The sequence below is a fragment of the Dasypus novemcinctus genome, chromosome 31 (genome assembly GCF_030445035.2).
Source record: "Dasypus novemcinctus isolate mDasNov1 chromosome 31, mDasNov1.1.hap2, whole genome shotgun sequence".
NCBI classification, from domain to species: Eukaryota; Metazoa; Chordata; class Mammalia; order Cingulata; family Dasypodidae; genus Dasypus; species Dasypus novemcinctus.
Window position 1 is genome coordinate 15,475,414 of NC_080703.1, and position 25,939 is coordinate 15,501,352.

A 25,939-nucleotide genomic window follows, 5' to 3' on the forward strand; every position below is an offset into this window, starting at 1 on the left:
CAAGTCCACAAAGCCCTACCCAAAGTTAACCCTATGCCCCATTTTACCCCTTCCTTGTACAAATACCGCCAGCTTATATAGATTTCTCCCATGTAGGTGTCAGCTTACATCCTTCCTCTACCCCCCAATAACCTTTAAGCCTATCATCCAGTTTCAAGCTCTCTGAGGCAGCTTGGTTTACTTATTTCATATCGAGATCATGTAGTATTTGTCCTTCAATGCTTGGGTTGTTTCACTCAGCATAAGGTTCTCAAGATTCATCCATGTTATCACTTGTGTTTTCAGTGTATTCATTCTTAAAGCTGAGTAGTATTCCATTGTATGGATATACCACATTTTGTTTATTTATTTATTTATCCATTCATCTGTTGGTGGGCATTTGGGTTGATTCCAACTTTTGGCAATAGGAAACAATGCTGCTATGAACATTGGTGTGCATATATCGATTTGTGTCCTTGTTTTCAGTTCTACTGGGTATATACCCAGCAGTGGAATTGCTGGGTCATATGGCAAATCTATAGCTAGTTTTTTGAGAAACTGCCAAACTGTCCTCCGGAATGGCTGGATCCTTCTGCATTTCCACCAGCAATGGCTGAGTGTTCTCATTCCTCCACATCCTCTCCAGCACTTGTAGTCTGTGTTTTTGATAGCTGTCAGTTTCATGGGAGTAAGATGGTATCTCATTGTAATTTTGATTTGCGTTTCCCTAACATCTAGTGGTTTTGAGTATTTTTCATGTGCTTTTTAGCCATTTGTATTTCTTATTTGGAGAGGTGTCTGTTTAAGTCTTGCCACTTACTAAGATGAATATGTTGTCTTTTTATTTTTTGAGATATAGGAGTTCTTTATATTTGAAGGATATTATTCTCCTATCATATACATGGTTACCAAATATTTTTTCCCATTGGGTAGGCTCTCTTTTCATTTTCTTGACAAAGTCCTTTGAGCTGCAAAAGGCTTTAATTTTGAAGAAGTCTCATTTATCTATTTGTTCTTTTGCTGCTCGTGTTTTGGGTGTGAAGTTCATGAAGACATTTCCTATTACAAGGTCCTGTAGATGTTTCCCTAAATTGCTTCTAAGGTCCTTGAAGTCTTGGCTCTTATATTTAGGTCTTTGATCGATCTTGAGTTGGTTTTTGTGTAAGGTGTGAGCTGGTAATTCCCTTTCAGTGTGTTTGGTTTCCTTGGGAATATCATATGTCTGTATCTATAAGGTTCTATATCAGAATTTTCAAATTGGTTCTATTGATCAGTGTGCCTCTCCTTGTGCCAATACCATGCTGTTTTCACTAGTGTACTATGTTTTGAAGTCAGGTAGTGTGTTTCCTCCAATTTCATTTTTCTTTTTCAATATGTATTTGGGTATTCGTGGCCTCTTTCCTTTCCAAATAAATTTCATAACTAGTTTTTTCTAGTTCCTTAAAGAATGCTGTGTTGATTTTTATTGGAACTGCATTGAATGTGTAGATCAGTTTTGGTAGGCTAGACATCATAAGAATATTTAGCCTTCCTATCCATGAACAGGGAGTATTCTTCCATTTGTTTAAGTTTTCTTTGATTTCTTTGAACAGTGTTGTGTAGTTCTCTGTGTATAATTTTTTTTACATCTTTAGTTAAATTTACTCTTAGGTATTTGATTTTTTTATTTACTATTGTAAATGGTATTTTTTTCTTGATTTCCTCCTCACATTTTTCATTATAGCCGTACTGATTTTTGCGCATCAATTTTATAACCTTCAACATTACTGAACTCATTTATAAGTTCTAGAAGTTACATTGTAGACTTCTCAGGATTTTCTATGTGTAGGATCATATCATCTGCAAATAGTAAATTTTGACTTCTTCCTTTCCAATTTGAATGCCTTTTATATCTGATTCTTGCCTCAATGCTCATGCAAGTACTTCTAACACAATATTAAATAGAAGGGGAGATAATGGGCATCCTTGCCTTGTTCCTGATCTTAGAGGGGAAGATTTTCAGATTTCAAAATTGTAAATGATGTTAACTGGGGTTTTTTCATATATATCTTTTATCATGTTCAGAAAGCTTCCCTCTACTCCAATCTTTTGAAGTGTTTTTATTAAGAAATAGTGCTGTATTTTGTCAAATGCTTTTTCTGCATCTATAGATATGATCATATGATTTTTTTCCTTCAATCTGTTTATGTGATTTTTACATTAATGTATTTTCTTATGTTGAACCATCCTTGCATACCAAGAATGAATTCCACCTGGTCATGGAGTATAATTAATTTATTGTACTGTTGAACATGATTAGTAAGTATTTTGTTGAGGATTTCCACAACTATGTTCATTAGAGAGATTGGTCTGTAATTTTCCTTTCCTGTGGTGTCTTTATTTGGCTTTCATATTAGGGTAATGTTGGCATCGTAGATGAGTTATGCAATGTTCTTCTGTTTCAAATTTTTGGAAGAGTTTCAGCAAGATTGGTGTTAGTTCTTTATGGAAATTTTGGTAGAATTCACCTGTGAAACCATTTGGCCCTGGGCTCTTCTTAGTTGGGAGGTTTTTAATGACTGATTCTATCTCTTTACTTGTGATTAGTTTGTTGAGACCATCAATTTCTTCTTTCATCAATACAGGGTGGTTATGTGTTTCTAGGAATTTGACCATTTCCTCTGAATTGTCATTTTTGTTGGAATATAGTTTTTCAAAGTATCCACTTATGATAGTCTTTATTTCTGTGGGGTTAGTGGTGATATCTCCTTTGTCATTTCTTATTTTGTGTATATGCATCTTCTTTCTTTTTTTCTTTGTTAGTCTAGCTAAGGGTTTGTCAATTTAATTGACTTTCTCAGAGACTCAGCTCTTGGTCTTGTTTATCTTTTCAAGTGCTTTCTTATTTTCTATTTCATTTAGTTCTCCTCTTATCTTTGTTATTTCCTTCCTTCTTCTTCCTGTGGGATTACTTTGTTGTTTTTTTACTAATTCCTCCAAATATGCAGTTAGTTCTTCAATTTTTGCTCTTCTTTTTTGATGCATGTATTTATGGCTATAAATTTCCCTCTCAGTACTGCTTTTGCTGCATCACATAAGTTTTGGTATGTTGTGTTATAATTTTCATTAGTTTCAAGGTAGTTATTAATTTCTTTTGAGATTTCCTCTTTGACCCACTGTATTTCAAAGAGTGTGCCGTTTAATTTCCATATGGTGTGAAATCTGGGCCTCTGGCCCTTGCAGATTTCCAGGTGATAGTGGTGTATTAAAGCCCCCCACTGTAATTGTAGAAGCATCTATTCCTTCCCTTAGTTTCTCCAGTGTTTGCCTCAGATATTTGGATGTATTCTTGTTAGGAGCATAAATGTTTATAACTGTTCTTTCTTTTTGAATGATTATCCCTTTCACTAATATGTAGTGTCCATATTTGTCTCTCATAATTGTTTTGCATTTAAAGTCTGTTTTGTCTGATATTAACATAGTTACTCCTGCCATTTTTGGTTATTATTTGCCTGTAAGATTGTTTTCCAGCCATTCACTTTCAACCTCCTTGAATCCCTGGGTCTAAGATGTTTTTCATGTAGACAACATATAGATGGATCATACTTTCTTATCCAATTTTCCAGTCTGAGTCTCTTGAGAGGTGAGTTTAATCCACTGAATTCACCATTATCATTGTCAAGGAATTATTTATATTAGCCATGTTTTCTTTGGATTTGTGTTTGTTATATTTTGTTTGGTTTTTACTTTTTTTGTCTTTTTAGTTGTTCTTACACTCTCCTCCAACTCTGTCTCTCCTGTTTTTTTCTTTCCTCCTATACAACTTCCTTTAGTATTTCTTGAAGGCCAGGATTCTTGTTGGCATACTCTATTAATTTCTGTTTATCTGTGAGTATTTGAACTCTCTATCATATTTGAATGTTAGTTTAGCTGGATAGAGTATTCTTTCTTGGATTTTTTTTTTTTTAGTGCCTTGACTATGTCATACCACTGCCTTCTTGCCTCTATGGTTTCAGATGAGAAATCAGCACTCAATCTTATGAAGCCTCCTTTGTGTGTATGGTTATTTTCTCTTGCTGCTTTTAGAATTTTCTCTTTGTCTTGAGCATTGGATAATTTGACAGGTATATGTCTTTGGGTAGGCCTGTTGGGATTTATGCTATTTAGGGTGCATTGTGCTTCCTGGATGTGAATGTTCATCTCCCTCAATAGGTTTGGGAAGTTTTTATCCATTGTTTCCTCCAACACCCTTTCTGTTCCCTTTCCCTTCTCTTCTTTTTCTGGGATGCCTATAATGCCTATGTTTTCACATTTTGCATTGTCATTCCAGTCCCAAAGTCCCTGTTGAATTTTTTCCCTCTTTTTATCTATCAATTCTACTATCTGTTTGATTTCAGATGTACTGTCTTCCACATCATTAGTTCCTCTCCCTCATAAAATGTGCTGTTATTTCCTGAGAGTGTGTTTTTGATTTCTTGGATTGTGCTGTTCCTCCCCATCAAATCTGTTGCCTTTTTTTTTTTTGCATGATTGCAATTTCTTCTGTATGTTCCCCAAGTGTTTTCTTCCTATTATTATCTCTTCTTTCACCTCATTAAATTGGCCCCTATTAAATGTTTTGAGAGCTTTAATTACTTGTTAGATATTCTACTCTTCTTCCTATTTTTTAGTTTTTTCATTGGATTGGGTCATGTTTTCCTGATTATTGGTTTGGTTTGTAGTTTTTTGTTGCTGTCTGGTCATCATTTTTTCTTGCTAGTTTGATTAACTTCTTTGTCTAGTCTCAGGGATAATTAGTTGTTGTTTTTGCATACATGTTAAGTCTTCTCTTTGCCATTTTGTTCTTCTTATTCTATTTCCTTGCTGTTGGCTCAGTTCACTTGAAGGAAAATATTAGGGCAAGTGAAAGCAAAACAAGTAAGAAAAGAAAAAAGTAGAATAGTAGTATTGATAGTAAATGTTAGCAGAAGAACCTTGTAAGATCTAGGAGAATGGGTATTAGACTCATGTAAGCTGTGTAGAGTTAGAACAGTAAGAAAAATGGAGTATCTATAATGAGACAGTAAACTGAATATGGGGAGGAATATAGTATGAATTAAAAGACCAGTGTGGTCAGGAAAGTGGGAAAGAGAAAGGAAAGGACAATAATATAGAGAGTGAATAAAAGACAAAACAGCAGAAATATATTAGAAATAAAAATTGAGGGCTAAATTAAGAGCAGTGGAATGTAAGAGAAACACTTAATGATGGAGGATAAAAAGATGTAGAGGAAAGGGGTTAGCATTGGAGGCCAAAGTCAGTACACACAGAAAAGAGGAAATCGAGGATGAGGAAACACAGCAAATGTGAATCAATTCCTGCCACACCTAATATAAAAAAAGAAGAGAAAGGGAAAAAAGGGGGGGAAGGGGGAAAATGGGGGGTAGAAATGCAAGCAAGAAAAACAGGAAGATGAAGAAGAAGAAGAGGAGGAGGAGGAGGAGGAAGGGGAGGAGGAGGAGGAGCAGGAGGAGGAAAGGGCTGTAGGGGTATAAAGAGGAAGGAAAAAACGAGAAAATAAACCAATAAAAAAGACCAAAGTTTCAAGCAAGGAATCCTTTTTGCATTTAAATAAAATGCTTAGGATTCTGACCTTCCCCCTTTCTCCCTTTCTCACTTCCCTCTCTCCCAGGGCAGCAGTGAAGCTGTTTGAGGTGTCCAGTAGGAGATTCAAGTGGGTCCTTGGTTAAACAAATCACCAGAGAAAACAAAATGTCTTAATTTCCAAAGACAGAGTGCCCACACCTCACCAGGAAACCCAAATATCCTAATGGAAGTTTTCAAAACACATCTTACAGTCCATCTCCCTTAGGTGTGCTATAGGAGGGCTAGTTGATTTTCTGACTCCACCTTCTTCCAGACCAAGTTTCCTATGCCAGCATTTTTAGGTAAATTGGGCTTTCTCAGCAGATTTGTCTCTCCTTTCTTCCCCAGCTTTCCCCAAGCCAGCTGGTATGCTCCTCCAAGCTCAAAGAAAAAGGGGGGGGGCAGGACCTGAAAATTAAAACCACACTCATTTTTCTCCTCTGCACCTCCCACTCAAACCATCCAACTTACAGAGTCAGTCCAAAACTGCAGGGCTAGTGTATTTCCTCACCACAGGGAGCCCTGGATTTGGGAGTGGGAAGTCTGGGATATTGCAGACTTGGGGTCTGTGGGTCTGTGGAATGTGGGCTGTGGTGGCTTAGGGGTCACAAACCTGGTGACCATGCTTCTGGGGAACACAGGGCTTGGGAATGTCACCACACTACTGACAGTCCAGGGAACACCTTAGGGGGAAGAATCCCACCTCTCCACAACTTCTGACCTCAGTGCTAGAAACCTACATTTCTACCTTAGCGAGCATAATTTCTGTCTCTCCAAATCGATGTCCAAACACCTCCTGCCTTGCAAGTCCCCAAAACAGCCCACTGCAGCAAGATTCCAACCCTACTCAGCTGCTCTTTTGTGGGAGCAATTATGAAGTGCATTCACTCAGATGCCATCTTGCCCCACCCATCAGCTATCATCTTTTAATATCTCCATTTGTTCACCCCAGCTTGTGCTTAAAGGGAAAGTACATGTCCCTCATTATTTAATAGAAGATGAAGAAATGCAAATGCAGGCTGTTCTTTAATCCTCCCCTTGTTAGCCATGTATATCACTCCGGCTGCTTAGATCCACCCGACAGTGAACTCAGACACTTGTTCTTGCTGGATTTGGGAAGTATCAGGTCTCAAACCTAATGCCAGGTTGCCTAAGTTTGTTTTTGCATTACTTTTTTCCTCTGCGTAGTAACACTAGGAAGCATTTCTACCAAATGCAAGGCACAAGGTAGAAAGTACAGTTAAAATAATGCAGCACTTATGCAGAGTATGTTGGAAAACCCAGTAATCCCCATGCTCACTGACTCCAGGAACACAGACTGGGTGAAAGCAGCTTCAATTGATCCTCTACAAACCCTTCACACATCTTCCATCTTGTGCAAGACACCTGGTCATTCTGGGAGAGGTGTGAAGGTAAGTCAGCCTGGTTGTTGTCCACAGTCACCCTGCTAAGGCCAACAAGGCAATCCTTAGTACTGTCTTAAAGTTCTTGAGAATACCAGGGGTGCCATACTAAAGAAACTTGTCTCACAGCTGCTGGAAATCCTGGTGTGCCTGTGCTCCAAGTCACTTTACAGGATGGGGAGGACAGAAAACCTCCCAGCATGGGCACAGGGCTCCTGCTCCCACAACACCGCTGGCCAGAACAAGCCCACCATATTTCAGCTTCCTCCCACTGCTGCCTTCAAGCTTGTCCACTTCTGGTGTGGGTCCACTGTGGCCTTCACTTCTGCAGAAAGCATCACCTCTAGTATGGCTCCTACACTCCGAGGTTAGCAAGAAGTCCAAACCATGGCCAGTGATAAAGCTTTCAGTGTTTGATACTGTGAAAACTGGATAGCTCTTTGGGTTAAAAATAAACTTGTATCTTCCCACTTCATTGTAGACAAAAGAAAATTCTGGATGGATTTTAAAAGGTAAGTGAAAAAACATCTCTAAGCGCCTTCTAATCATCAAAGCAATAGGGAGAAATCACAAAGAAATTATCAACCACTTTGACTATATGTATTAGTCAACAAAAGGGGTACTGATGCAAAGTACCAGAAATCTTTTGGCATTTACAAAGGGGATTTATTTTGGGTAGAAGCTTATAGTCACAAGGTCATAAAATGTAAGTTACTTCCCTCATCAAAGTCTGTTGCCACATGTTGGAGCAAGATGGCTGCTGGTCTCTTTGAGGATTCAGCCTTCTTCTTCAGACTCCATGGTTCCAGCTTCTTCTGGTCTCAGCTGTAGGCTGGCATAAGGCTTGTCTCTGTGTCTGGGGCTTGTTTCTTTATGGGCTTGGCTGCTCTGGTGTCTCCACAAGGTCAGCTGTAGACCATCAGGTTCTCTCTCTTCCCAGGCCTCTGCCATGTCTATGGAGCCATCTCTATTCCTCTGTGTTCTCTCCTGTGTGTTTACTTCCCCAGGTTTCAGCATCAAAACTCCAACTACTTCCTTTGCCATGTCTTTTTCTCGGTGAGTCCCTGCCCATCAAAGGGGGAAAGAATCGATGTCTTACTGATATGGGCCATTCGAACCCCTGATCATAATTTAATAAAGTAAAAGTGAAACCTCTGAAATTAATACAATCTATTATGCCCAGAGGAAGAGATCAGTTTACAAACATAATCCAATATCTATGTTTGGAATTCATAAACAATATCAAATGGCTACACTATATAAAAATTGAAGATATTTGAATTAAATCAAATAAAATCCAACATTTTGAAAAATGCATTACAACATGGAGAGATCATATTATCTTTAACATACATAACGTAGGATGTTGATTGGCTGAGAGTCTCCTCTAGGTGACAGTGTTATGTCCCCTTGAAGGAAACTTTGTAGGCAAACTCCCAGACCAGAAGGCCCTTCAGGAATCCAAGGAAGCCCAAGTGTCCCACACACTCTCCTGGGATGATGGAAGGTCAATTCTCCAAAGGAGGAACTTGGTCTCCTGTCAGGGAAAGTTCTGGAATCCAGAGGTTCAGAGTTACTGCCCAGCCCACTTGAGGACAGCTGGCAAGAAAGAAAGATAACATGAACCCCTGAAAAAATGGCAGTGATATCATCCAGTGCTCTGGAGGATCTTAGAAGCTGGACAAAGACTCCATCAACATTGAATTGAAGAAAGAGGAAAATACCAGGTAAGACACAGGAGTGGCATGTAACTCTTGTGTTATTTAAGATTGGGATACAAGAAGAAAAAATTTGAACTCAAGGTGTCTTTTTCCAGACAGCTTTCTTCTTCTGTTTGTGTGGATTTGAATGAAAATCCAGAGGACGATAGATTGCAGCTGAGGTATTGACAATGGAATCACAGGAGTTAATTACCTTCAAAGATGTAGCTGTAGGCTTTACCCAGGAAGAGTGGGACATGCTAGATTCCTCCCAGAGAAAGCTATTCAGAGAAGTGATGCTGGAGAATATCAATCACCTGGTCTCAGCAGGTAGCAAAAGTGTCTCTAAAAAATGGGAAATGATAGAAATGATATTCAACCCACCTATCTGTAAGAAAGATACTTCTGAAATTATGTCATTGAGATCTAACATTAAAAGGAATTCCTTCAAATACAATTATTTGAAAGAAGATACCACTGACAGATCCACAGTGACACAATATGCTTTAATTTGCAAGACACAGAAACCATATTTAAGGAGTTCGATGGCAAAATTACACAGGGACCTCTCAGTTATTAGTCAGCATAAGCAGATTCATGAATGTCACTATTCTCATTTTAGAGAAGATTAAAGAACTCATACTGTCCAGAAACACTACTTATGCCATCTTTGGGGGAAATATTTTGTTCATTGCTCTTACCTTAAATGCCATGAGGAGACTCACTCTGGAGAGAAACCCCATGAATGTCTTCTATGTGGGAAATGTTTCAGTCAACATTCTTCCCTTAAACAACATGTGAGAACTCACACTGGTGAGAAATCTTATCAATGTCATCTATGTGGCAAAGGCTTCCATCAATATTCTAACCTTAAACAACATGTGAGGACTCACACTGGTGAGAAACCCTATGCATGTTCTCTATGTGGGAAATGTTTCATTGATTACTCTTCCCTTAAACAACATGAGAGGATTCACACTGGAGAGAAACCCTATGAATGTCATCTTTTTGGGAAATGCTTCACTAATTGCTCTTCCTTTAAAAAACATAAGAGAACTCACACTGGAGAGACCCCATGAATGTCATCTATGTGGCAGATGTTTCAGTCAACATTCTCACCTTAAACAACATATGTTAACTCACACTGGACAGAAACCTCATCAATGTCATCTATGTGACAAAGGATTCAGTGGACATTCTGAACTTAAATGACATGTAAGAACTCATATCGGTGAGAAACCCTATGCATGTCATCTATGGGGGAACAAGGAAATCAAAGAAGACGTAAATAAATGGACGAATATTCCCTATTCATGGATAGGAAGACTAAATATTATTAAGATGTCTATCCTACCAAAACTGATCTACACATTCAATGCAATCCCAATAAAAACCAACACAGCCTTCTTTAAGGAACTAGAAAAACTATCAAATTTATTTGGAAAGGAAAGAGGCCCTGAATAGCCAAAGACATACTGTAAAAGAAAAAGGAAATTGGAGGAATCACACTACCTGACTTCAAAACATACTACAAAGCAACAGTAGTGAAAACAGCATGGTATTGGCATAAGGAGAGACACACAGACCAATGGAATTGAATTGAAAGTTCTGATATAGAACCTCATATATAGAGCCATATAATATTCAATAAAGCCACCAAATCCTCTCAACTGGGAGAGAATGGCCTATTCAACAAATGGTGCCTCTAGAAATGGATATCCATATATAGAAGAATGAAAGAGGATTACCATCTCACACCTTATACAAAGATCAACTCAAGATGGATCAAAGACCTAAATATAAGAGCTAAGACCATAAAGACCTTGGAAAGCAGTGTAGGGAAACATCTACAAACCTTGTAATAGGAAATGGCTTCATGAACATCACACCAAAAGCACGAGAGGCAAAAGAACCAATAGATAAATGGGACTTCCTCAAAATTAAAGCCTTCTGCACCTCATAGGAGTTTGTCAAGAAAGTAAAAAGGGAACCAACACAATGGGAGAAAATATTTGGCCACCATATATCCGATAAGAGACTTATAACTTGCATATATAAAGAACACCTATATCTTGAAAATAAAAAGATAAGCAACCCATTTAAAAAATGGGAAAAAGATTTAAACAGACACTTCTCCAAAGAAGAAGTACAAACGGCTAAAAAGCACATGGAAAAATGCTCCAAATCTTTAGCTATCAGGGAAATGCAAATCAAAACTACAGTGAGATACCATCTCACCCCCATAAGATTGGCAGCTATGAAAAAAAAAAAACAGAAGAATACAAATGCTGGAGAGGATGTGAAGAAATGGGAACACTCATCCACTGCTGGTAGGAATGCAGAAGGATCCAACCATTCTGGAGGACAGTTTGGCAGTTTCTCAAAAAACTAACCATAGATTTGCCATATGAACCAGCAATACCACTGCTGGGTATATACCATCAGAACTGAAAACAAGGACACAAACCGATATATGCACACCAATGTTCATAGCAGCATTGTTCACTATTGCCAAAAGTTGGAATCAACCCAAATGCCCATCAACGATGAGTGGATCAGAAAAATGTGGTATATACATACAATGGAATACTACTCGGCTGTAAGAACAAATACACTACAAACACACGTGATAACATGGATGAATCTTGAGAACCTTATGTTGAGTGAAGCAACCCAGGCATTGAAGAACAAATACTACATGACCTCAATGATATGAAATAAGCAAGTTGCCTCAGAGAGCTAGAGACTGGAAGATAGGCTCACAGGAAATCGGGGTGTAGAGGAAGGATGTAAGCTGACATCTACATGGGTGAAATCTATGATAAGCTGGTGGTAAGTATGTGCACAAGGAAGAGATAAAATGGGGGCATAGGTTACCTTTGGGTGGGGTTTGCGGGTTTGAGGGGGGCTAGGGATGGGCAGATGGGTAATATTGCCCAAGAAATTGGGGAGAGGGAGGGGAAACATACAAATATAGGAGATTGTCAGGTGTTGGTTGAAAGTAAAATGCTGAGAAAACCTTTTCAAATAGAATTAGGAATGTTACCTGTTTAAGATACTCAAAGGGGATAATTTGACACAGGACAGACTCCTAGGGAATATCTGAATGCTCATTTTGCCAGAGTGGCTTATACCATTGGGTAGAAACCCATATAATGAGAGTGAAGGTAGACCCACATCCTGGGGAGGACTAATGCCATCAAATAGAGGGAACTGTATCTCTCAAGAGAAAGGGTGGCTCCCAGGGCATTAGGGCAGTTGAGCAAGTCAAGCCCTCAACACTGTTGCAAGTATCTCTGAACATGGCTCGTTAAGAAACAAAGATTGACTATCACTGTGGGGCCCAAGGGTAGGGGGAAATAGATATTGAATAGATGGAACCAAAGTAAATGTGAGGGCAAAAGAAGTGTTTCACAAGAGTTCAGAAGGATGGATATAAAACATGCAATATTTCACCAAAAACATATAGGGGACGACAGACTAATAATGTAAACCATAATGTAAAACATAGGATAACTAAAAAAATTAGAAAACTGTATAGCCTAAAGTATAAACCACAATGTAAACAAAAATGTTACCTTGTTTGAAAGCTATTGTCTCAATATCTGTACATCAGTTTCAGTAAATATGACATGAATAAGTTAAAAGATTATTGTTGTGGAAGGGAAAAGGTTTTATAATGGATATGTGGGAGTACTGTATATTGTATAGATGAATTACTGTGATGTAAGGCTCTTGTGAAGAGAAGCTCAATAATTAGCCAAAAAGAAAAGAAAAAGATAGGATGTAGAATTTTTCCAAATCAATATGTATTCTATATCTAACCTTTAAACTCATTGCTATATTCCATTTTACTATTAAGGGAATGGGACATTATACTGGGCTTCACTTTTCAGGAAGTTTTGGATCACAGAGTGGTTAAACAATGGCAGCAGAGGAATACTGGTATGGGATGTTATTGACAGGTGATATATGGTTGACAGGCAGTTATACAGGACATGTGTCCAGGGTGCATGGACATGTTTGGATATACTCATAGTGGAAACAATTAAAGACAACAGTGGGGGTGTACTGGGTTCCTGGCCTGCGGGGGCTCTATCTTGGCCCCTAGGGGAGCAGCAGCAGTCTCCCAGGTGCAATGCTAAGGACCAGGAAAGAATGAGGGTCCAACAGTGAGCCCCTGATACTAATAACTATGCTTGTGAGCCTATACACCTGAAATAAGAACAAGGCCTAGAGCAGCACTGTGCCTAAGAGTTCCCTCCTGACAGCCTCCGTGTTACTCAAATGTGGCCAGTCTCGAAGCCAAACTCAGCATGTAAATGCACTGCCTTCCCCCCAGTGTGGAACATGACACCCAAGGATGAGCCTCCCTGGCACTGAGGGATCACTACCAAGTACCAGCTGATGACATAACTAGAAAATGACCTTGAATTAAAGGTTCAACGTGAACCAGCAGAATATCCCTGTCTACATATAATAACAGGAGCTAAAAATGCTGTTTGACCTAAAGTAAGGAGGAAATGGAAAGGACAAATGAGTTCATATGGCTATGAGTCTCTGAAAAAGAGTCTGGAGGTTATCAGAAGGATTGCCCTTATGCACACCTGAGCAGAGTCTCAGAGACAGACAAAGTAGATACAACCCCAGGTTTTGGTTCTTTTGAGGGCTAAAGACACCCACAGGTTCTATGATCATTGCAGATGGGGTTCACTGCCATGTTAGTAGGCCCTTCTTTGGAGCTGGTGTTTCTGTGTGATGGAGCTGGACTCAGATGGGATCTCTTTTCACAAGCCTTTCATGCTACTTTACTGGAATTGTAGTTGGTTCTGGGGTTTAAGATACATCTAGGGGATTTGAATTCTGGACTGACAAAATGATAGCCAGGCCCTGAGCCTCAACAGACTGCAGCACCTACACTCTGATTTATTGGACTTACCCCACTCAGCTAACAGAGTTGAAGAATATCAACCACCATGCCATGGAGCCTAGAGTGCCTACAACTGAAAGCAGGAGGTTTGCATCCAGTATCCATGTGGAACCTAAGCCCTCTCTTGACATAGATGTGGAATGGACACAACCAAGCCAAGGTCCACTGGAAGGAGGAATACAGTAAGGATTAGAGTGGACCTAATGATATTCCATTCATGAACTATTGTGGTTAATAATCGAGAAAATGTGTCATTGGTGTGGAAAAAGTCGCCATGGTGGCTGCTGGAGGCGGGGAATGGTAGGAAGAGATGAGATGTGGAGGCATTTTCGAACCTTGGAGTTGTCCTGGGTGGTGCTGCAGGGACAATTACCTGACATTTTATGTCCTCCCATGGCCCACTGGATGGAACGTGGGAGAGTGTGGGCTATGGTGTGGACCACTGGCCATGAGGTGCAGCGATGCCCAGAGATGTACTCACAAGATGCAATGGATGTGTCATGATTATGGGGGAGAGTGTTACTTGGGAGGGAGTCGTGGGGTGGGGGCGGTGATGGGTGAATGGGGACCTCATATTTTTTTAATGTAATATTTTTTTTAAAAATGAGTAAATTGAGTAGAATTTGGAAAAAAAAATAAAAGATAACATGCTCATCATCACTCAAACCACCTCCGTATGCCCAGTAAATTAAGGACTTAGAAGGAAGCTGGGCTTCTGGTCGTTCTGTGGTTTAATTCCCACCTGGCCAGCCCACCAGTGGAACACATGTGTGGCTGGAGAAGAGCCACAGGGTTCAACACATAGACCAGGCCTCCAGACACCTAGTGGAGAGGTGGGAGGCACCATCCTCTCTCACACCTGAAAGGCTGGTACCAAAGTGGATAGGACAGCAAGTCAGCCAGCAGGGGGCAGCGCTAACAGCAGGAGAACAGGGAAACAGAAGATCCTCATGGAAAAGGCTAGACTTGGATTTCCTCTGACCCTTCTGAGCTGAGTAAGTCCCTAGAGTTCTTATTCTGAGGGGAAGATACTTAAGGGGAAGACGGACTCAAGAACAGAACATGCAACCACCCTGCACTGAATGTGAGAGCAAATGGCAATTTATTTTGTTCCCTAAGCTGGAGAAAACCAGAATAGAGTATGATATGCATAAAGACAGAAAAATGCTCGTTTCTCGTCCTTCTAATCAGTTTTAAAACTCGCTTTAAAGTAAGAATGATGAGAAAGCAGCAATGTCTGCCTCCCAAGCCCTGGATTAGTTACCAGGAGCCTATCATAGCTCAGAATAACCTTCCTTAGCAATGTTGGTGGATGTTATCAGAATCTCAGACAGCTTTTCTTTGTAGGGATTTCACATATTCAGAACTTCTGCAGAACAAAATGAATTTTTTTATCACAGAAAAATAAAGAAAATAATATTCATCACCAGCCAGCCTCAGTTAGTAACACGGTTATCCATTTCCAACAACTAATCAAACTGAAAAATCTGCTTTTCCTTGATTTGTTTCATCAGTTTTTCTTCTTTCCTCTTTTTTTTCTTTCACTACTTTATGGATTGAAGCAGAATGTCGTTAATAAAACCAATCCAGATTTAGATGCTACCACAAAACGGAGCTTCTGGGTTTATTGGTATTTCATTATTACCATTTCTCAAGGGATTTCTTGTTTCACACAGGATGTTGCTTTATTTTTATTGACTTTATAATAATATTACATTAAAAAAATATATATATGAGGTCCCATTCAACCCCACCACCCCCACCCTACCTCTCCCCCCCCCCCCCCAAGCAACACTCATTCCCATCATCATGACACATCCATTGCATTTGGTAAGTACATCTTTGGGCACCTCTGCACCCCATGGTCAATGGTCAACATCATGGCCCATACTCTCCCCCATTCCATCCAGTGGGCCCTGTGAGGATTTACAATGTCCGGTGATTGCCCCTGAAGCACCATCCAGGGCAGCTCCATGTCCCAAAGATGCCTCCACCTCTCATCTCTTCCTGTCTTTCCCCATACCCGTCGTCCACCATGTCCACTTTTCCCAATCCAATGCCACCTCTTCTATGTGGACATTGGATTGGTTGTGTCCATTGCACCTCTATGTCAAGACGAGGCTCATATTCCACATAGATACTGGATGCAATCCTCCCACTTTCAGTTGTAATCACTCTAGGCTCCATGGTGTGGTGGTTGTCCTTCTTCAACTCCATCTTAGCTGAGTGTGGCGAGTCCAATAAATCAGATTGTAGGTGCTGGAGTCTGTTGAGGCTCAGAACCTGGTATCACATTGTCAGTCCAGAGATTCAAATCCCCTAAATATATCTTAAACCCCAACACTAACTGCAACTCCAGCACATTAGCATGAAAGTCTTATGAAGAGAGATCCCATCTGAGTCCAGATTCATCACACATAAACACCAGTTCCAAAGAGGAGCCATCTGACCTGGTAGTTAACCCCATCTGCCATAACCATAACTCCCATGGGTCTCTTTAGCCCTCAAAGGAACCAATATCTGGGGGTTGTATCTGCTTTATCTGTCTCTCAGACTCTGCTCAGTTGTGCATAAGGGCAATCCTTCTGACAGCCTCCAGACTCTTTTTTAGAGACTCGTAGCCATACAAACTCTTTTCTCCTTTCCATTTCCCCCTTACATTAGGTCAAACAGCGTTTTAAAGTCATGTTATTTTATGTAGACAGGGATATTCTGCTGATCCGCATTGAACTTTCCATATAAGGTCATTTTCCAGTTGCATCATCAGTTGGTAGTTGATAGTGGTCCCTCGGTGCCAGGGAGGCTCATCCCCGGGTGTCATGTCCCATGCTGGGGGGAAGGCATTGCATTTACATGCTGAGTTTGGCTTCGAGACTGGCCACATTTGAGTAACATGAAGGCTGACAGGACGAAATTCCCAGGCACAATGCTGCTCTAGGCCTTGTTCTTATTTTAGGCTTATCAGCTCACAAGCATAGTCATTAGTGTCAGGGGCTCACTGTTGAACCCTCACTCCCTCCCGGTCCCCGCTGCTGCACCTGGGAGACTGTCGCTGCTCCCTTAGGGACTACGACAGAGCACCACTGGCCAGGAACCCAGTACCCACCCTGCTGTGGTTTTTAATTGTTGTCACTATGAGTATATCCAAACATTACCATGCACCCTGGACATATGTTCTGTACAGCTCCCTGTCAGCCATATATATATATATATATATATGATGTTGCTTTTAAAACACAAAGCAAAGCAAACCCCATTTACCTTTCTCTCTTGATGTCCATTTGGCCCTTTGTGTTTTGGGTATTGTTGGAATTCAGTGTTTCCTGATACTGGTTTGGCTCTTGTTGCCTACCATCAGTTTTCTCTCATGAAATAGCTGATGTGTGAACAAAGTGGATGGTGACACAGAAATAGGGTTGTTGAGGTTGGTGGGGCTGCGGATAGGAAACGGACGTGACATTGGAGGAGACCTTGCTCCTGCCGGTAGAGCTGCTGGCTGAGAAATGGCACTTGGTAAGAGAAGCAAGGGCTTTCCAACAGTGAGAAATGGATCCAGAGGCCCAACCCCAGAGGGCTCTTCAGGATCAGCTGAGTGGTAGACGGCACCAATAGCCAATTCTCCTCCACTCTTAGCCACCCACAGTAGTAACTGTCCCTGCTCCTCTGCTAGGTGCTTGCATGTGACCAAAGAGCCATGTGTGACTCTTCAGGCAGAAGCATGTAAGCACCCATGGCCAGGAGCTCCAGAGACTTCACACTGAAAGGACAACAGCCTGAGTGGTGGCCCTCCCTCCACTTCGGCTCCTGAGACTGGACTGAGCAGAACCTCCCTGCCACACGCACACACACACACACACACCCCTTGGGACAGGAAGCCTATCTTTACTTTTAGCCACTGTCTCAGTTTGCCAGGGCTGGTCTGACAATGCCCCAGAAATGCTCATTTAAGCCCCCATGTTGAAGGTTCTATCATGTGCCTCTCTGACAGTGACCAGATCAGGAATGAAAGGCTTGGCCCTGTGGACCCAATCCTTAGCAAAAGGGCACTGACCATCACTAGCCAAAGCCAATTACAGTCTATGGGGTGCAGCAGTGCCCCAAAATGTATTCACCAAATACAATAAATGTGGCACACTAATGAAAGAGGTTGTTGATATGGGAGGAGTGGAGTGAGGGGGTGGGGATATATGGGAAACTCATATATTTTTTGAATGTAACATTTTTTGTGATCTATGCATCTTCAAAAAGTACAACTAAAAAATGATTGGGGTGGGTGGTGGGGAGTGGGGTATATGGGAACCTCTTATGTTTTTTAATGTAATGTTTTGTGTGATCTATTAAATTTAAAAAAAGGTAATTAAAAAATTAAAAAATAAAAACAAAACAGTAATTAGAGCTCCACTGACCCAGGGCTTACTGTGAGCCACTGTATGCACACTAATTACATTCATTCTCATAAGTGGTCCATTAGGTGGGTTCTGTTTGATCTGTCCTAGAATGGCAAAGTGAGATGGAGAGGCTGTGACTTTTGAAGGCTCCACAGCTAGTCACCACAGAGCTGATACTTCCACCTGGGACTCCTCACCCAGGGCTGCTAACCAACACACTGACTACTGTTAACTGTGCTCCAAAGAAATTGACTTAAGAAGTAATTTGATCAGTTTTGGTAGGGCCTGAAATAACTTGCAGTGAATTTTGGGGCAGTTCAGTCCTTCAGCAAACCTGTAGTACGGAATTCACCCTCTTTATGACCAATGATCCCAAGGTCAGAGGAACTTCTCCTGGAGCCCTGGAGTTGATCAGATACCAGTGCCCATAATCCCAATACTATGGTGTGAACATTGGTTCAAATAGACTTTGAAATGCTTTTTGCTGTTCTTGCTGCTTTTAAGGCTCTTTTCTTTAGTTTTTAATTAATATTTATTTCGGTTGCATCATTTCCTTTTGGCATGTACAAAGCCCCAGGACTTGAATTTGCCTGTAACCTCAGGTAATCAAAACTGCCCTGAAATGCTTTAAACACAAAATCTCATTTGAATGAATGTATTCAAAAGACAATTCCCATTTTCCAGGGGGCAGTAAGGCATTTGAGCAGGAGCCAGCGACTTTCTCTGTAAAGGGTCAGGTGGGAACTCTCCTGTCCCAGGGGCTCTGTCACTATCTCTCAACCCCAACATCCTAGACAGAGACGATAGAGAAATGAATGGGTGTGGCTGTGTTCTAATAAAACTTTGTCAAAACAGGCAGGGGCCAGGTCTTAGTTTGCCAACCCTGTCATATAGAAAGGCATGCTTATGGCTCATTCCTGATTTTCCTCCAAGGGACAGAGCCCCAGTCACTTCCTACCTCGGGGCCCCTATCCGGCCATTGTTCAGTCAGCCATGGAAGGCTGCCAAATTCAGACAGCCAAATTCAGGAAGGAGAAACTGAGTCTTCAGGCTCACTCTGCCCTTCTCCCTCTTGGGCCTGGCCCACAGGGGGCAGGGGTTCTGCTCTGCTTTTCCACCACATTCGAGCTTCAGAAGCCACAAGCCCCACTGTGCAGTCCTCAGTGGTACCTTCCATCAGTGGCACCCCATCGAGGAGCAGTCTACAGTCCACCTTAGGGTGCTGTGGAAAGGGACTACTCAAAGGTACAAACAAAACGGTGTAGCGTGAACTCTCTTTGTTATTCTGAGAATTCAGATGAATTTTATATTCTCTCGATAAAGAAGCATTGAACAACTTCATACACCAAGATCCTGGCTTTTTGACTATTATCTCACGATGATCATCAACTCACTGGCAGTGTCATAGGTACCGTAGACTCAAAAAGTAAACCCCACTTAATAAGTGAAACTATTTACAGTTGTTCAAAACCTATTGCTGACAGGAAGAAAACAGATGAGGTGTATGTTGGCAGAAGGTTGGGAACCCTTCCGTTCCACCTCCCTCCTGTTTTAATGGCCAGCAGAGTCAGGTACCTTGTCAGATGGCCCCGGAAATCCCCTCCCTCCATCCAGTCCTTCCACACACTAGAAGCCAGGCAGAGGGGTACCTCAGATGCAAGAGACATCCTGGGGGACAGGCTGAGGGCCATGGTTGCTTCAACTGGAAAGTATGCTTCTGTGTGTGAAGTGAAGCTCATGAGACTCAAGAGGCCTCCCACCAGTACTCCAGCGAGAGTTGACCTGAACTGGGGACTTACCTAGGCACCACTAATTGTGGGTGGCTATGAGAAGAGGAAGGAGGCATTTTGTGGGATTATTTTATACACCATTAACTTCCTTTCCAAGGGAATCTGTGTTCCACGTTATGGGTTGAGCTGTGTACCCAAAAAAGATACCCTGAAGCCCTAATCCCAGGTACCTGGGAACACAAACTTTTTGCAAAAGTGTCATTGCAAGCAGAATCATTTAAACTGAATGAGGCCGACTGCAGTGGGTGGACCCTTAGTCCAGGATGCCTTGTGTCTTTAGAAGGGGGGTGTGGGCACAGACAGAAGGGGAGGGCGCCATGGGAAGAGAGACAGAGCAGGCCATAGGGTGACTGAGGAGACACGGAAAACCCAAGGCTTGCTGGCCAAGGGAGAGGCGCCCCAGGGGCCAGGACTGACCTACCAGCACAGCCCACGCACTTGTGGCTTCAGCCTGCAGGGCTGAGAGAGCAGTTCCTGGTGGTTTTTAGCCACCTAGTTCATGGCACTTGTGACAGCAGCCTGAGAAAAGTGAGGTGTCCCTCTTCTGGCAGTCCCATTCCTCCAGGAGGGCTGAGGGATAGTCCAGGTGCCCAGCTGTCCTCCAGGCTGAGGGTCCCCAAGGAAGGCTTTTATCTAATCAGATGCTCTGTGGAACACCCTGGGGACTGACAGAAACAATGTTGAAAAGAAAGTAATGGGTGACCTGGACAACTCTGGACACCCTTCTCTTCCTTCCTTCTGCCTTCTCTTGGGGCCTTCAGCTGCTCAGACCCTCCAGCTCTTCCCACCACGCACACCTTCCCAGAGGGGCCAGGCCAGATGGTGCAGATGTATTTCTGGTTCTCCTTGGTGGGTGGGAAGGCTGCCCGAGGGTTCCTGGGGCCCAGGACCGTCCATTTGTCTGGCTGCTTATTCAAGGCCTTGGGAACCACCGTACATACTGCTCAGGGGGCCGCACCCCACACAGTGGATACCATCGAGGCCCCCGTTCTAGACTGTCTGTGTGCCCTTGGATGGCCGCGAGGCCCCTCCAGCTCCGGGGCGGGGTCGGGGGGGGTGGACTGTGTCTCACAGTACTAAAAGCTCTGCTCTTTCGGGTCCAGGCACCCATCTCACTGACCCCACCGAGAGCAGCACCTGCCCCCTCCACCCCAGGGCGCCCCATCGAGTCTTCCTCCCTGGTGAATATTCCCTCATCCCTCCCCCACCCCCCCGCCACTCGACCTTCCTGGTAGCCCTTTCCCACTATGTTATCCTGCTCCCACCCCCACAGAGCATCCCCCACCCTGCCCGGGCCCCACCCCCAAGCCCTGCCTGGCCCCCAGACCCCTTCCACGCGGTGCCGCTGGGTCTCCAGTCCCCGCTCCGGGTGGCACAACCCCGCCCCAGCCCCTCCCTGGCAGGGGACACCTGCCCCCAGCCCCGGCTTACCCCAGCCGCGCGGTGCCACCCCACCCGCCTCACCCGGGCCTGGCGGGAGAAGTAGCTGCGCTCCTTGGGGTCCAGGCGCCGTGGCGGGACGTAGCTGAAGGCGGACAGCGCCGAGATGGGCGGCGGCCGGGGCTTGCCCGCAGCGTGGCGGCGGTGATCTCCTCCTTGTGCTCCAGGCCGCCCGCGTCCACCTTCTCCGCCGAGGCCAGGTCGGTTCCACCCCGCCAGGGGCCCCGCCCGAGTCCGCCTCCTGGCTGCCCAGCACCCGTGTTCTGCAGTTGCCGGGAAACCGCAGCCTCGCGTCACAAAGCTGGGCTGGGGGCGCAGGGCTGGGGTGCAGGGCCAGGGGCGCAGGGCGGAGGGCGCTGCCGGGATGGGAATGGGACCGTGCCCTCCCGTCTCCTTGCGTGTCCCTGGAGGGCCCACTTGGGACGCGAGGAGCCATCTGCTGGACTGGGGGCCTGTGCCGGCTTGCCCTTGTCCTTGCCCTTGCGCTCCCGGAAGGTTCCAAGCGGGCTGTCCCCCCCCTCCCCCCCGCTTGAGGAGAAGTGCAGGCCACCCCAGCGCGGCATCTGAAACCGTCCAGGAGCTGCGGAACAGTAGTGGAAGGCACAGGTGGAATTCATTGCCTTCTTATATTAACTCTGTATCCGCAGCAGCATCGTGTCAACGTACCACGAGTTAGTTTTCAGCGCCTCGGTCAGCAGGAGGGGCCACCGCTCACGGTACTGGCAGGTGCGGGTCTGCAGCGGCACGAATCGAATCCAGCCAAGTGGTATCTGGGAAAACTGAGCTGTTCCGCAGCAGCGCTCTGCTGTTTCTTGAGTCAAATGCTGGTTCAAGAGGCGCGTTCCTTTTGTCGAAAATTCACTTAATTCTAAAGCCTCGAATGTGTGTGTGTGTATCAGTAAAAAGGAAAAGGGGAATTAAACAGGCCTTGGGAATACTTTAACCAGGGCGGCTCTAGGAAGGCTGGCTTGAAACATAAATGATAATGAGGAGCCAGACTTGTGAAATCTGGGGAACAGTCGGTCATTCCAGGAAGAGGGAAGAGCATCTGTGGTGACCCTGAGGCCGAGCCCATTGATGTGCAGGTGGTAGAACGGGAGGACAAGGGCTGTGCAACTTTCAGAAGGGGAAGGCAGCAGGGAGTGCAGATAGACAGGCAGGCAGGGGAGGGGTTGCTTTCAGGCCCGGACCAAAGAGCCCCCTCTCGTTGCTTCTTGCCTGCAGGTCGTTGATTCAGGAAGAGGTTTTAGAGGTTTTTCAGTACCATGTCCTTGATGCTAGTTAACAAAAACAATAACCACACGTTTACAGTGGCACCCCTACAAGTAGAGCACCCTAGAAGTATGACATCCCTAGAAGTACAGCACACCTAGCAGTAGGGAACCCTAGAATTATGGCACCCCTAGAAGTATGACCAAGCAACCCAGTCTGTGCTCCTCCTACACCTCCTTACACATGGACACAACCCTTCTAAGGTCCACAGGATGGAGGAATAGATAATGGATTGGAGTGGACTTAACGATATTCTATTCATGAACTATTGTCATTAGTAATCAAAGAAAATGTGGCATTGGTGTGGAGAAAGTGGCCATGGTGGCTTGGAGTTGTCCTGGGTGTTGCTGCAGGGACAGTTACTGGATATTGTATGTCCTCCCATGGCCCACTGGGTGGACTGTAGGAGAGTGTGGGCTATGGTGTGGACCATTGGCCGTGAGGTGCAGCGGTGCTCAGAGATGTATTCACCAAATGCAATGAATGTCTCATGATGATGGAGGAGGTTGTTGTTATGGGGAGAGGAGTGGGGTGAGCGGGGTGGGGGGTATAGGGTGGGGCAGGGAGGGGCAAGAGAGCTCACAGAAGGCAGAAGTGACACTGGGCTTGGACTCGGTAGTGAATAGGGACTGTGGATAGGTTTCTGAGGCATAGCATGATCCAGAATGGGGCTCAGGCCCAAAGCCATGAACTGCTCTAAGAACTGTAAGTGAGACCACTTCACAGGTTTCCAAGAGATGTGAGAATCCTTTTGGCCTGGCCCCCAGGTGAGCGGCAATTCACTTGGGTATATGAAGCATCCGAATCAATTGCAGCTCTCTCCTGGTCAATCTTTCATTTGCTTTTATTTGTCCCATTCCTTCTCTGCAAAGAAGCATAAAATTTAAAAGTGAACTTGGAGCTCTAGAACTCATAGAGTTTCAATAACCTATGCTAAAGTTTAAAAAACCTTAAAAATTAAAGATAAACAGATCTAAAAAGTTATAGCATGATGGGGTCATGCGATGGTTAATCACCGTCCAGTTGGTGCTGAGTCATTGGATGATGCAAGCCCTGGCCTGCCAGTGTGAGGGCATTCTGTAGGTGGCTTTAGACCATTAGGCAGTTGGTTGCAGCTATGGCTGATTATATCCACAAACAAGGGGGACTGCCTTCAGCAAGGAGGGGAGTCCCATTACCCCAGCAGCTGTAGGTCTTAAAGCAACACCGAGGCTCTCAGCAGTCGTGCACACATAAGAATGGAAGCTCCTTGAGGGCAAAGTCACAGCTATCTTACTCAGGTACTCCCAGAGCCCAGAACAATGCCTAGCGCATAATAAGAGCTCAATAAATATTTGTTGGTTAAATAAGAGGGATATTTAAAGAAGTATCAAACATGATTCCTGTCCTCAAAGACAGAATCAAAACTAGAAGTACACAACAAACCAGAGCAGCGTGTGTGAAGAAAATCAGCATTCCAGCTCTCAGAGGAGGTCAGGGTTTTAGATTGTGGGGAAAGAAGAGACCTGAGTGGGGTGCTGCTGAGTGGACAGAATTTAGTCATGGGGAGATGCTGTCTGGAGGGAGAGGGGGCACCTGCAAAGGAGCAAGGTGAGAGAGAATGGAGTGGGTTAGGTGGGAGGGAAGAGACCACCAGCTTGGAGCCAGGCAACAAGGTGCAGCCTCAGGGGGTCCCAAAAGTCAGAGCAGAGGAGGTTCTACTGTATCGTGTGAGCAGGAAAGAAAAAACGTTTCTGATCACAGGCTGGCACGCTGAGGGTTTTCAGAAGATTAGTCTGGGATGTGCAAGATGAACTGGACAAGAGTAAGCCAGAGAGGAAACCAGGGAGCAGACTAGCACCAATACCTTAGAGAACTTGGGAAACTCATCTACATTCTAGTCACTCATCATCATAATGCCTTATTAAGTAACTTACAAAGGAAACAATAAGGTCTTAGGCATTAGGGAGTGATGAAGATTATGGTTTTAGTGAGTCATCTTGTCTATTCTTACACTTACATCAGGAGGAAATTAAAACAGATATTCCAGTAATTTAATAAGATTCTCAGTCCACTGGGCTAGCAGACTACTTAGGACCCTGGAAAAAGGAAGTATGAATTAGGGATTACTTTGGGTGGTGGAGGGAATGGACCCATACCTGGACAACTTGATAACCAAGTAAATGGAATTGCCGTTGTTTTCTTTGTAAAATTTTCCTGTTAAAACAAACTCTTTTGGGGCCATTGATGCATAGTGCTACTCTGAAAAAAAATCAAAGAGAAATAAACTTAGTTTTTATAACCATCCAAAATATTATTTTTCTGGCCAAAGTTTACTCAAGATTTGGCTTTTCCTAATGGCCAGTACTCTCACATGAATCATGAATGTGTTACTTTTTAGTCTACTGAAAAAGTACTTGGCTTAATTAATGATCCTGTTTATAAAATATTACAAGGAATTTCCAAAAAACATATCCTGAAATGTACTTTTAATTTCTGGAATCATCTATTTTTCTCACCTTTTTAAGAAAATGATCCTTTCCTATTCACCTCAACAGGCCTTGTAACATAAAAACAACAGCAGTTTCTTTACCTTTGGGCCCATCTTCATCAACTGTAAAAGGTAATATAAATCCTTCTTTATCTAATTTAATTTCAATATCTGGTGAGATAAGAAAAAAGGTCTTCATGTGATACCCTCACAAACATTATCTTCCTTTACTTCTTTGTTCTATTTTGATTTCTTCCAAACTGTATTTATCAATAGGACAGAAGGCTGCAAAGAAATCACCACAACCAAATGAGGGTGAGGATGTTCACTCACTCAGCTTCAAGAACAAGCCTGTCAGCCTGAAATTAGGGAGGCTTCCTAGGCTAAAGCAAGGAGTAGGTCCTCAAATTAAAGGGGAGCAGTAGGAACCACATACTTCCTTCTTCTCTTTACAAATGGCAGCACACTTTGAATTCAGACAGTGAAGAAAATGTCCTAAGTTCAGCAAAATTAGACAACTAAGCAGCTCAACACATCCATCTCTTCCAGTGCCTCCTGACAGCTAATGCAGCCCATATCTGTGGCACCCCACAACTGCAACATCTGGCCAAGGGGCATGGCTAGAATTCCCTTCCCAGCCCTCTGGTGTATGCCATTCCTTCTGTAGAAAGGGCCATGAGAGAGGGGAGGTGGAACATGTGGCCATTTGAAGCCTATTAGAGATGGGTCTCTTTGAGATGACTTTTTAATTGATGAAAGGAAGGACTTGGACTCAAAGTCAGCATAGTCCAGCAGCTATTTCTGGGAGGATTTGTGTGCTTATATCTGTGCTAATGTGGTAGCCACCAGCTATGGGAGGCTTTGGAGCGCTTGAAATGTGATATATGATTAGGGAAATGAATTATAAACTTTACTTATATTTAATTTAAATTTAAGTAGTCATCTGCACTAGTGGCTACCATA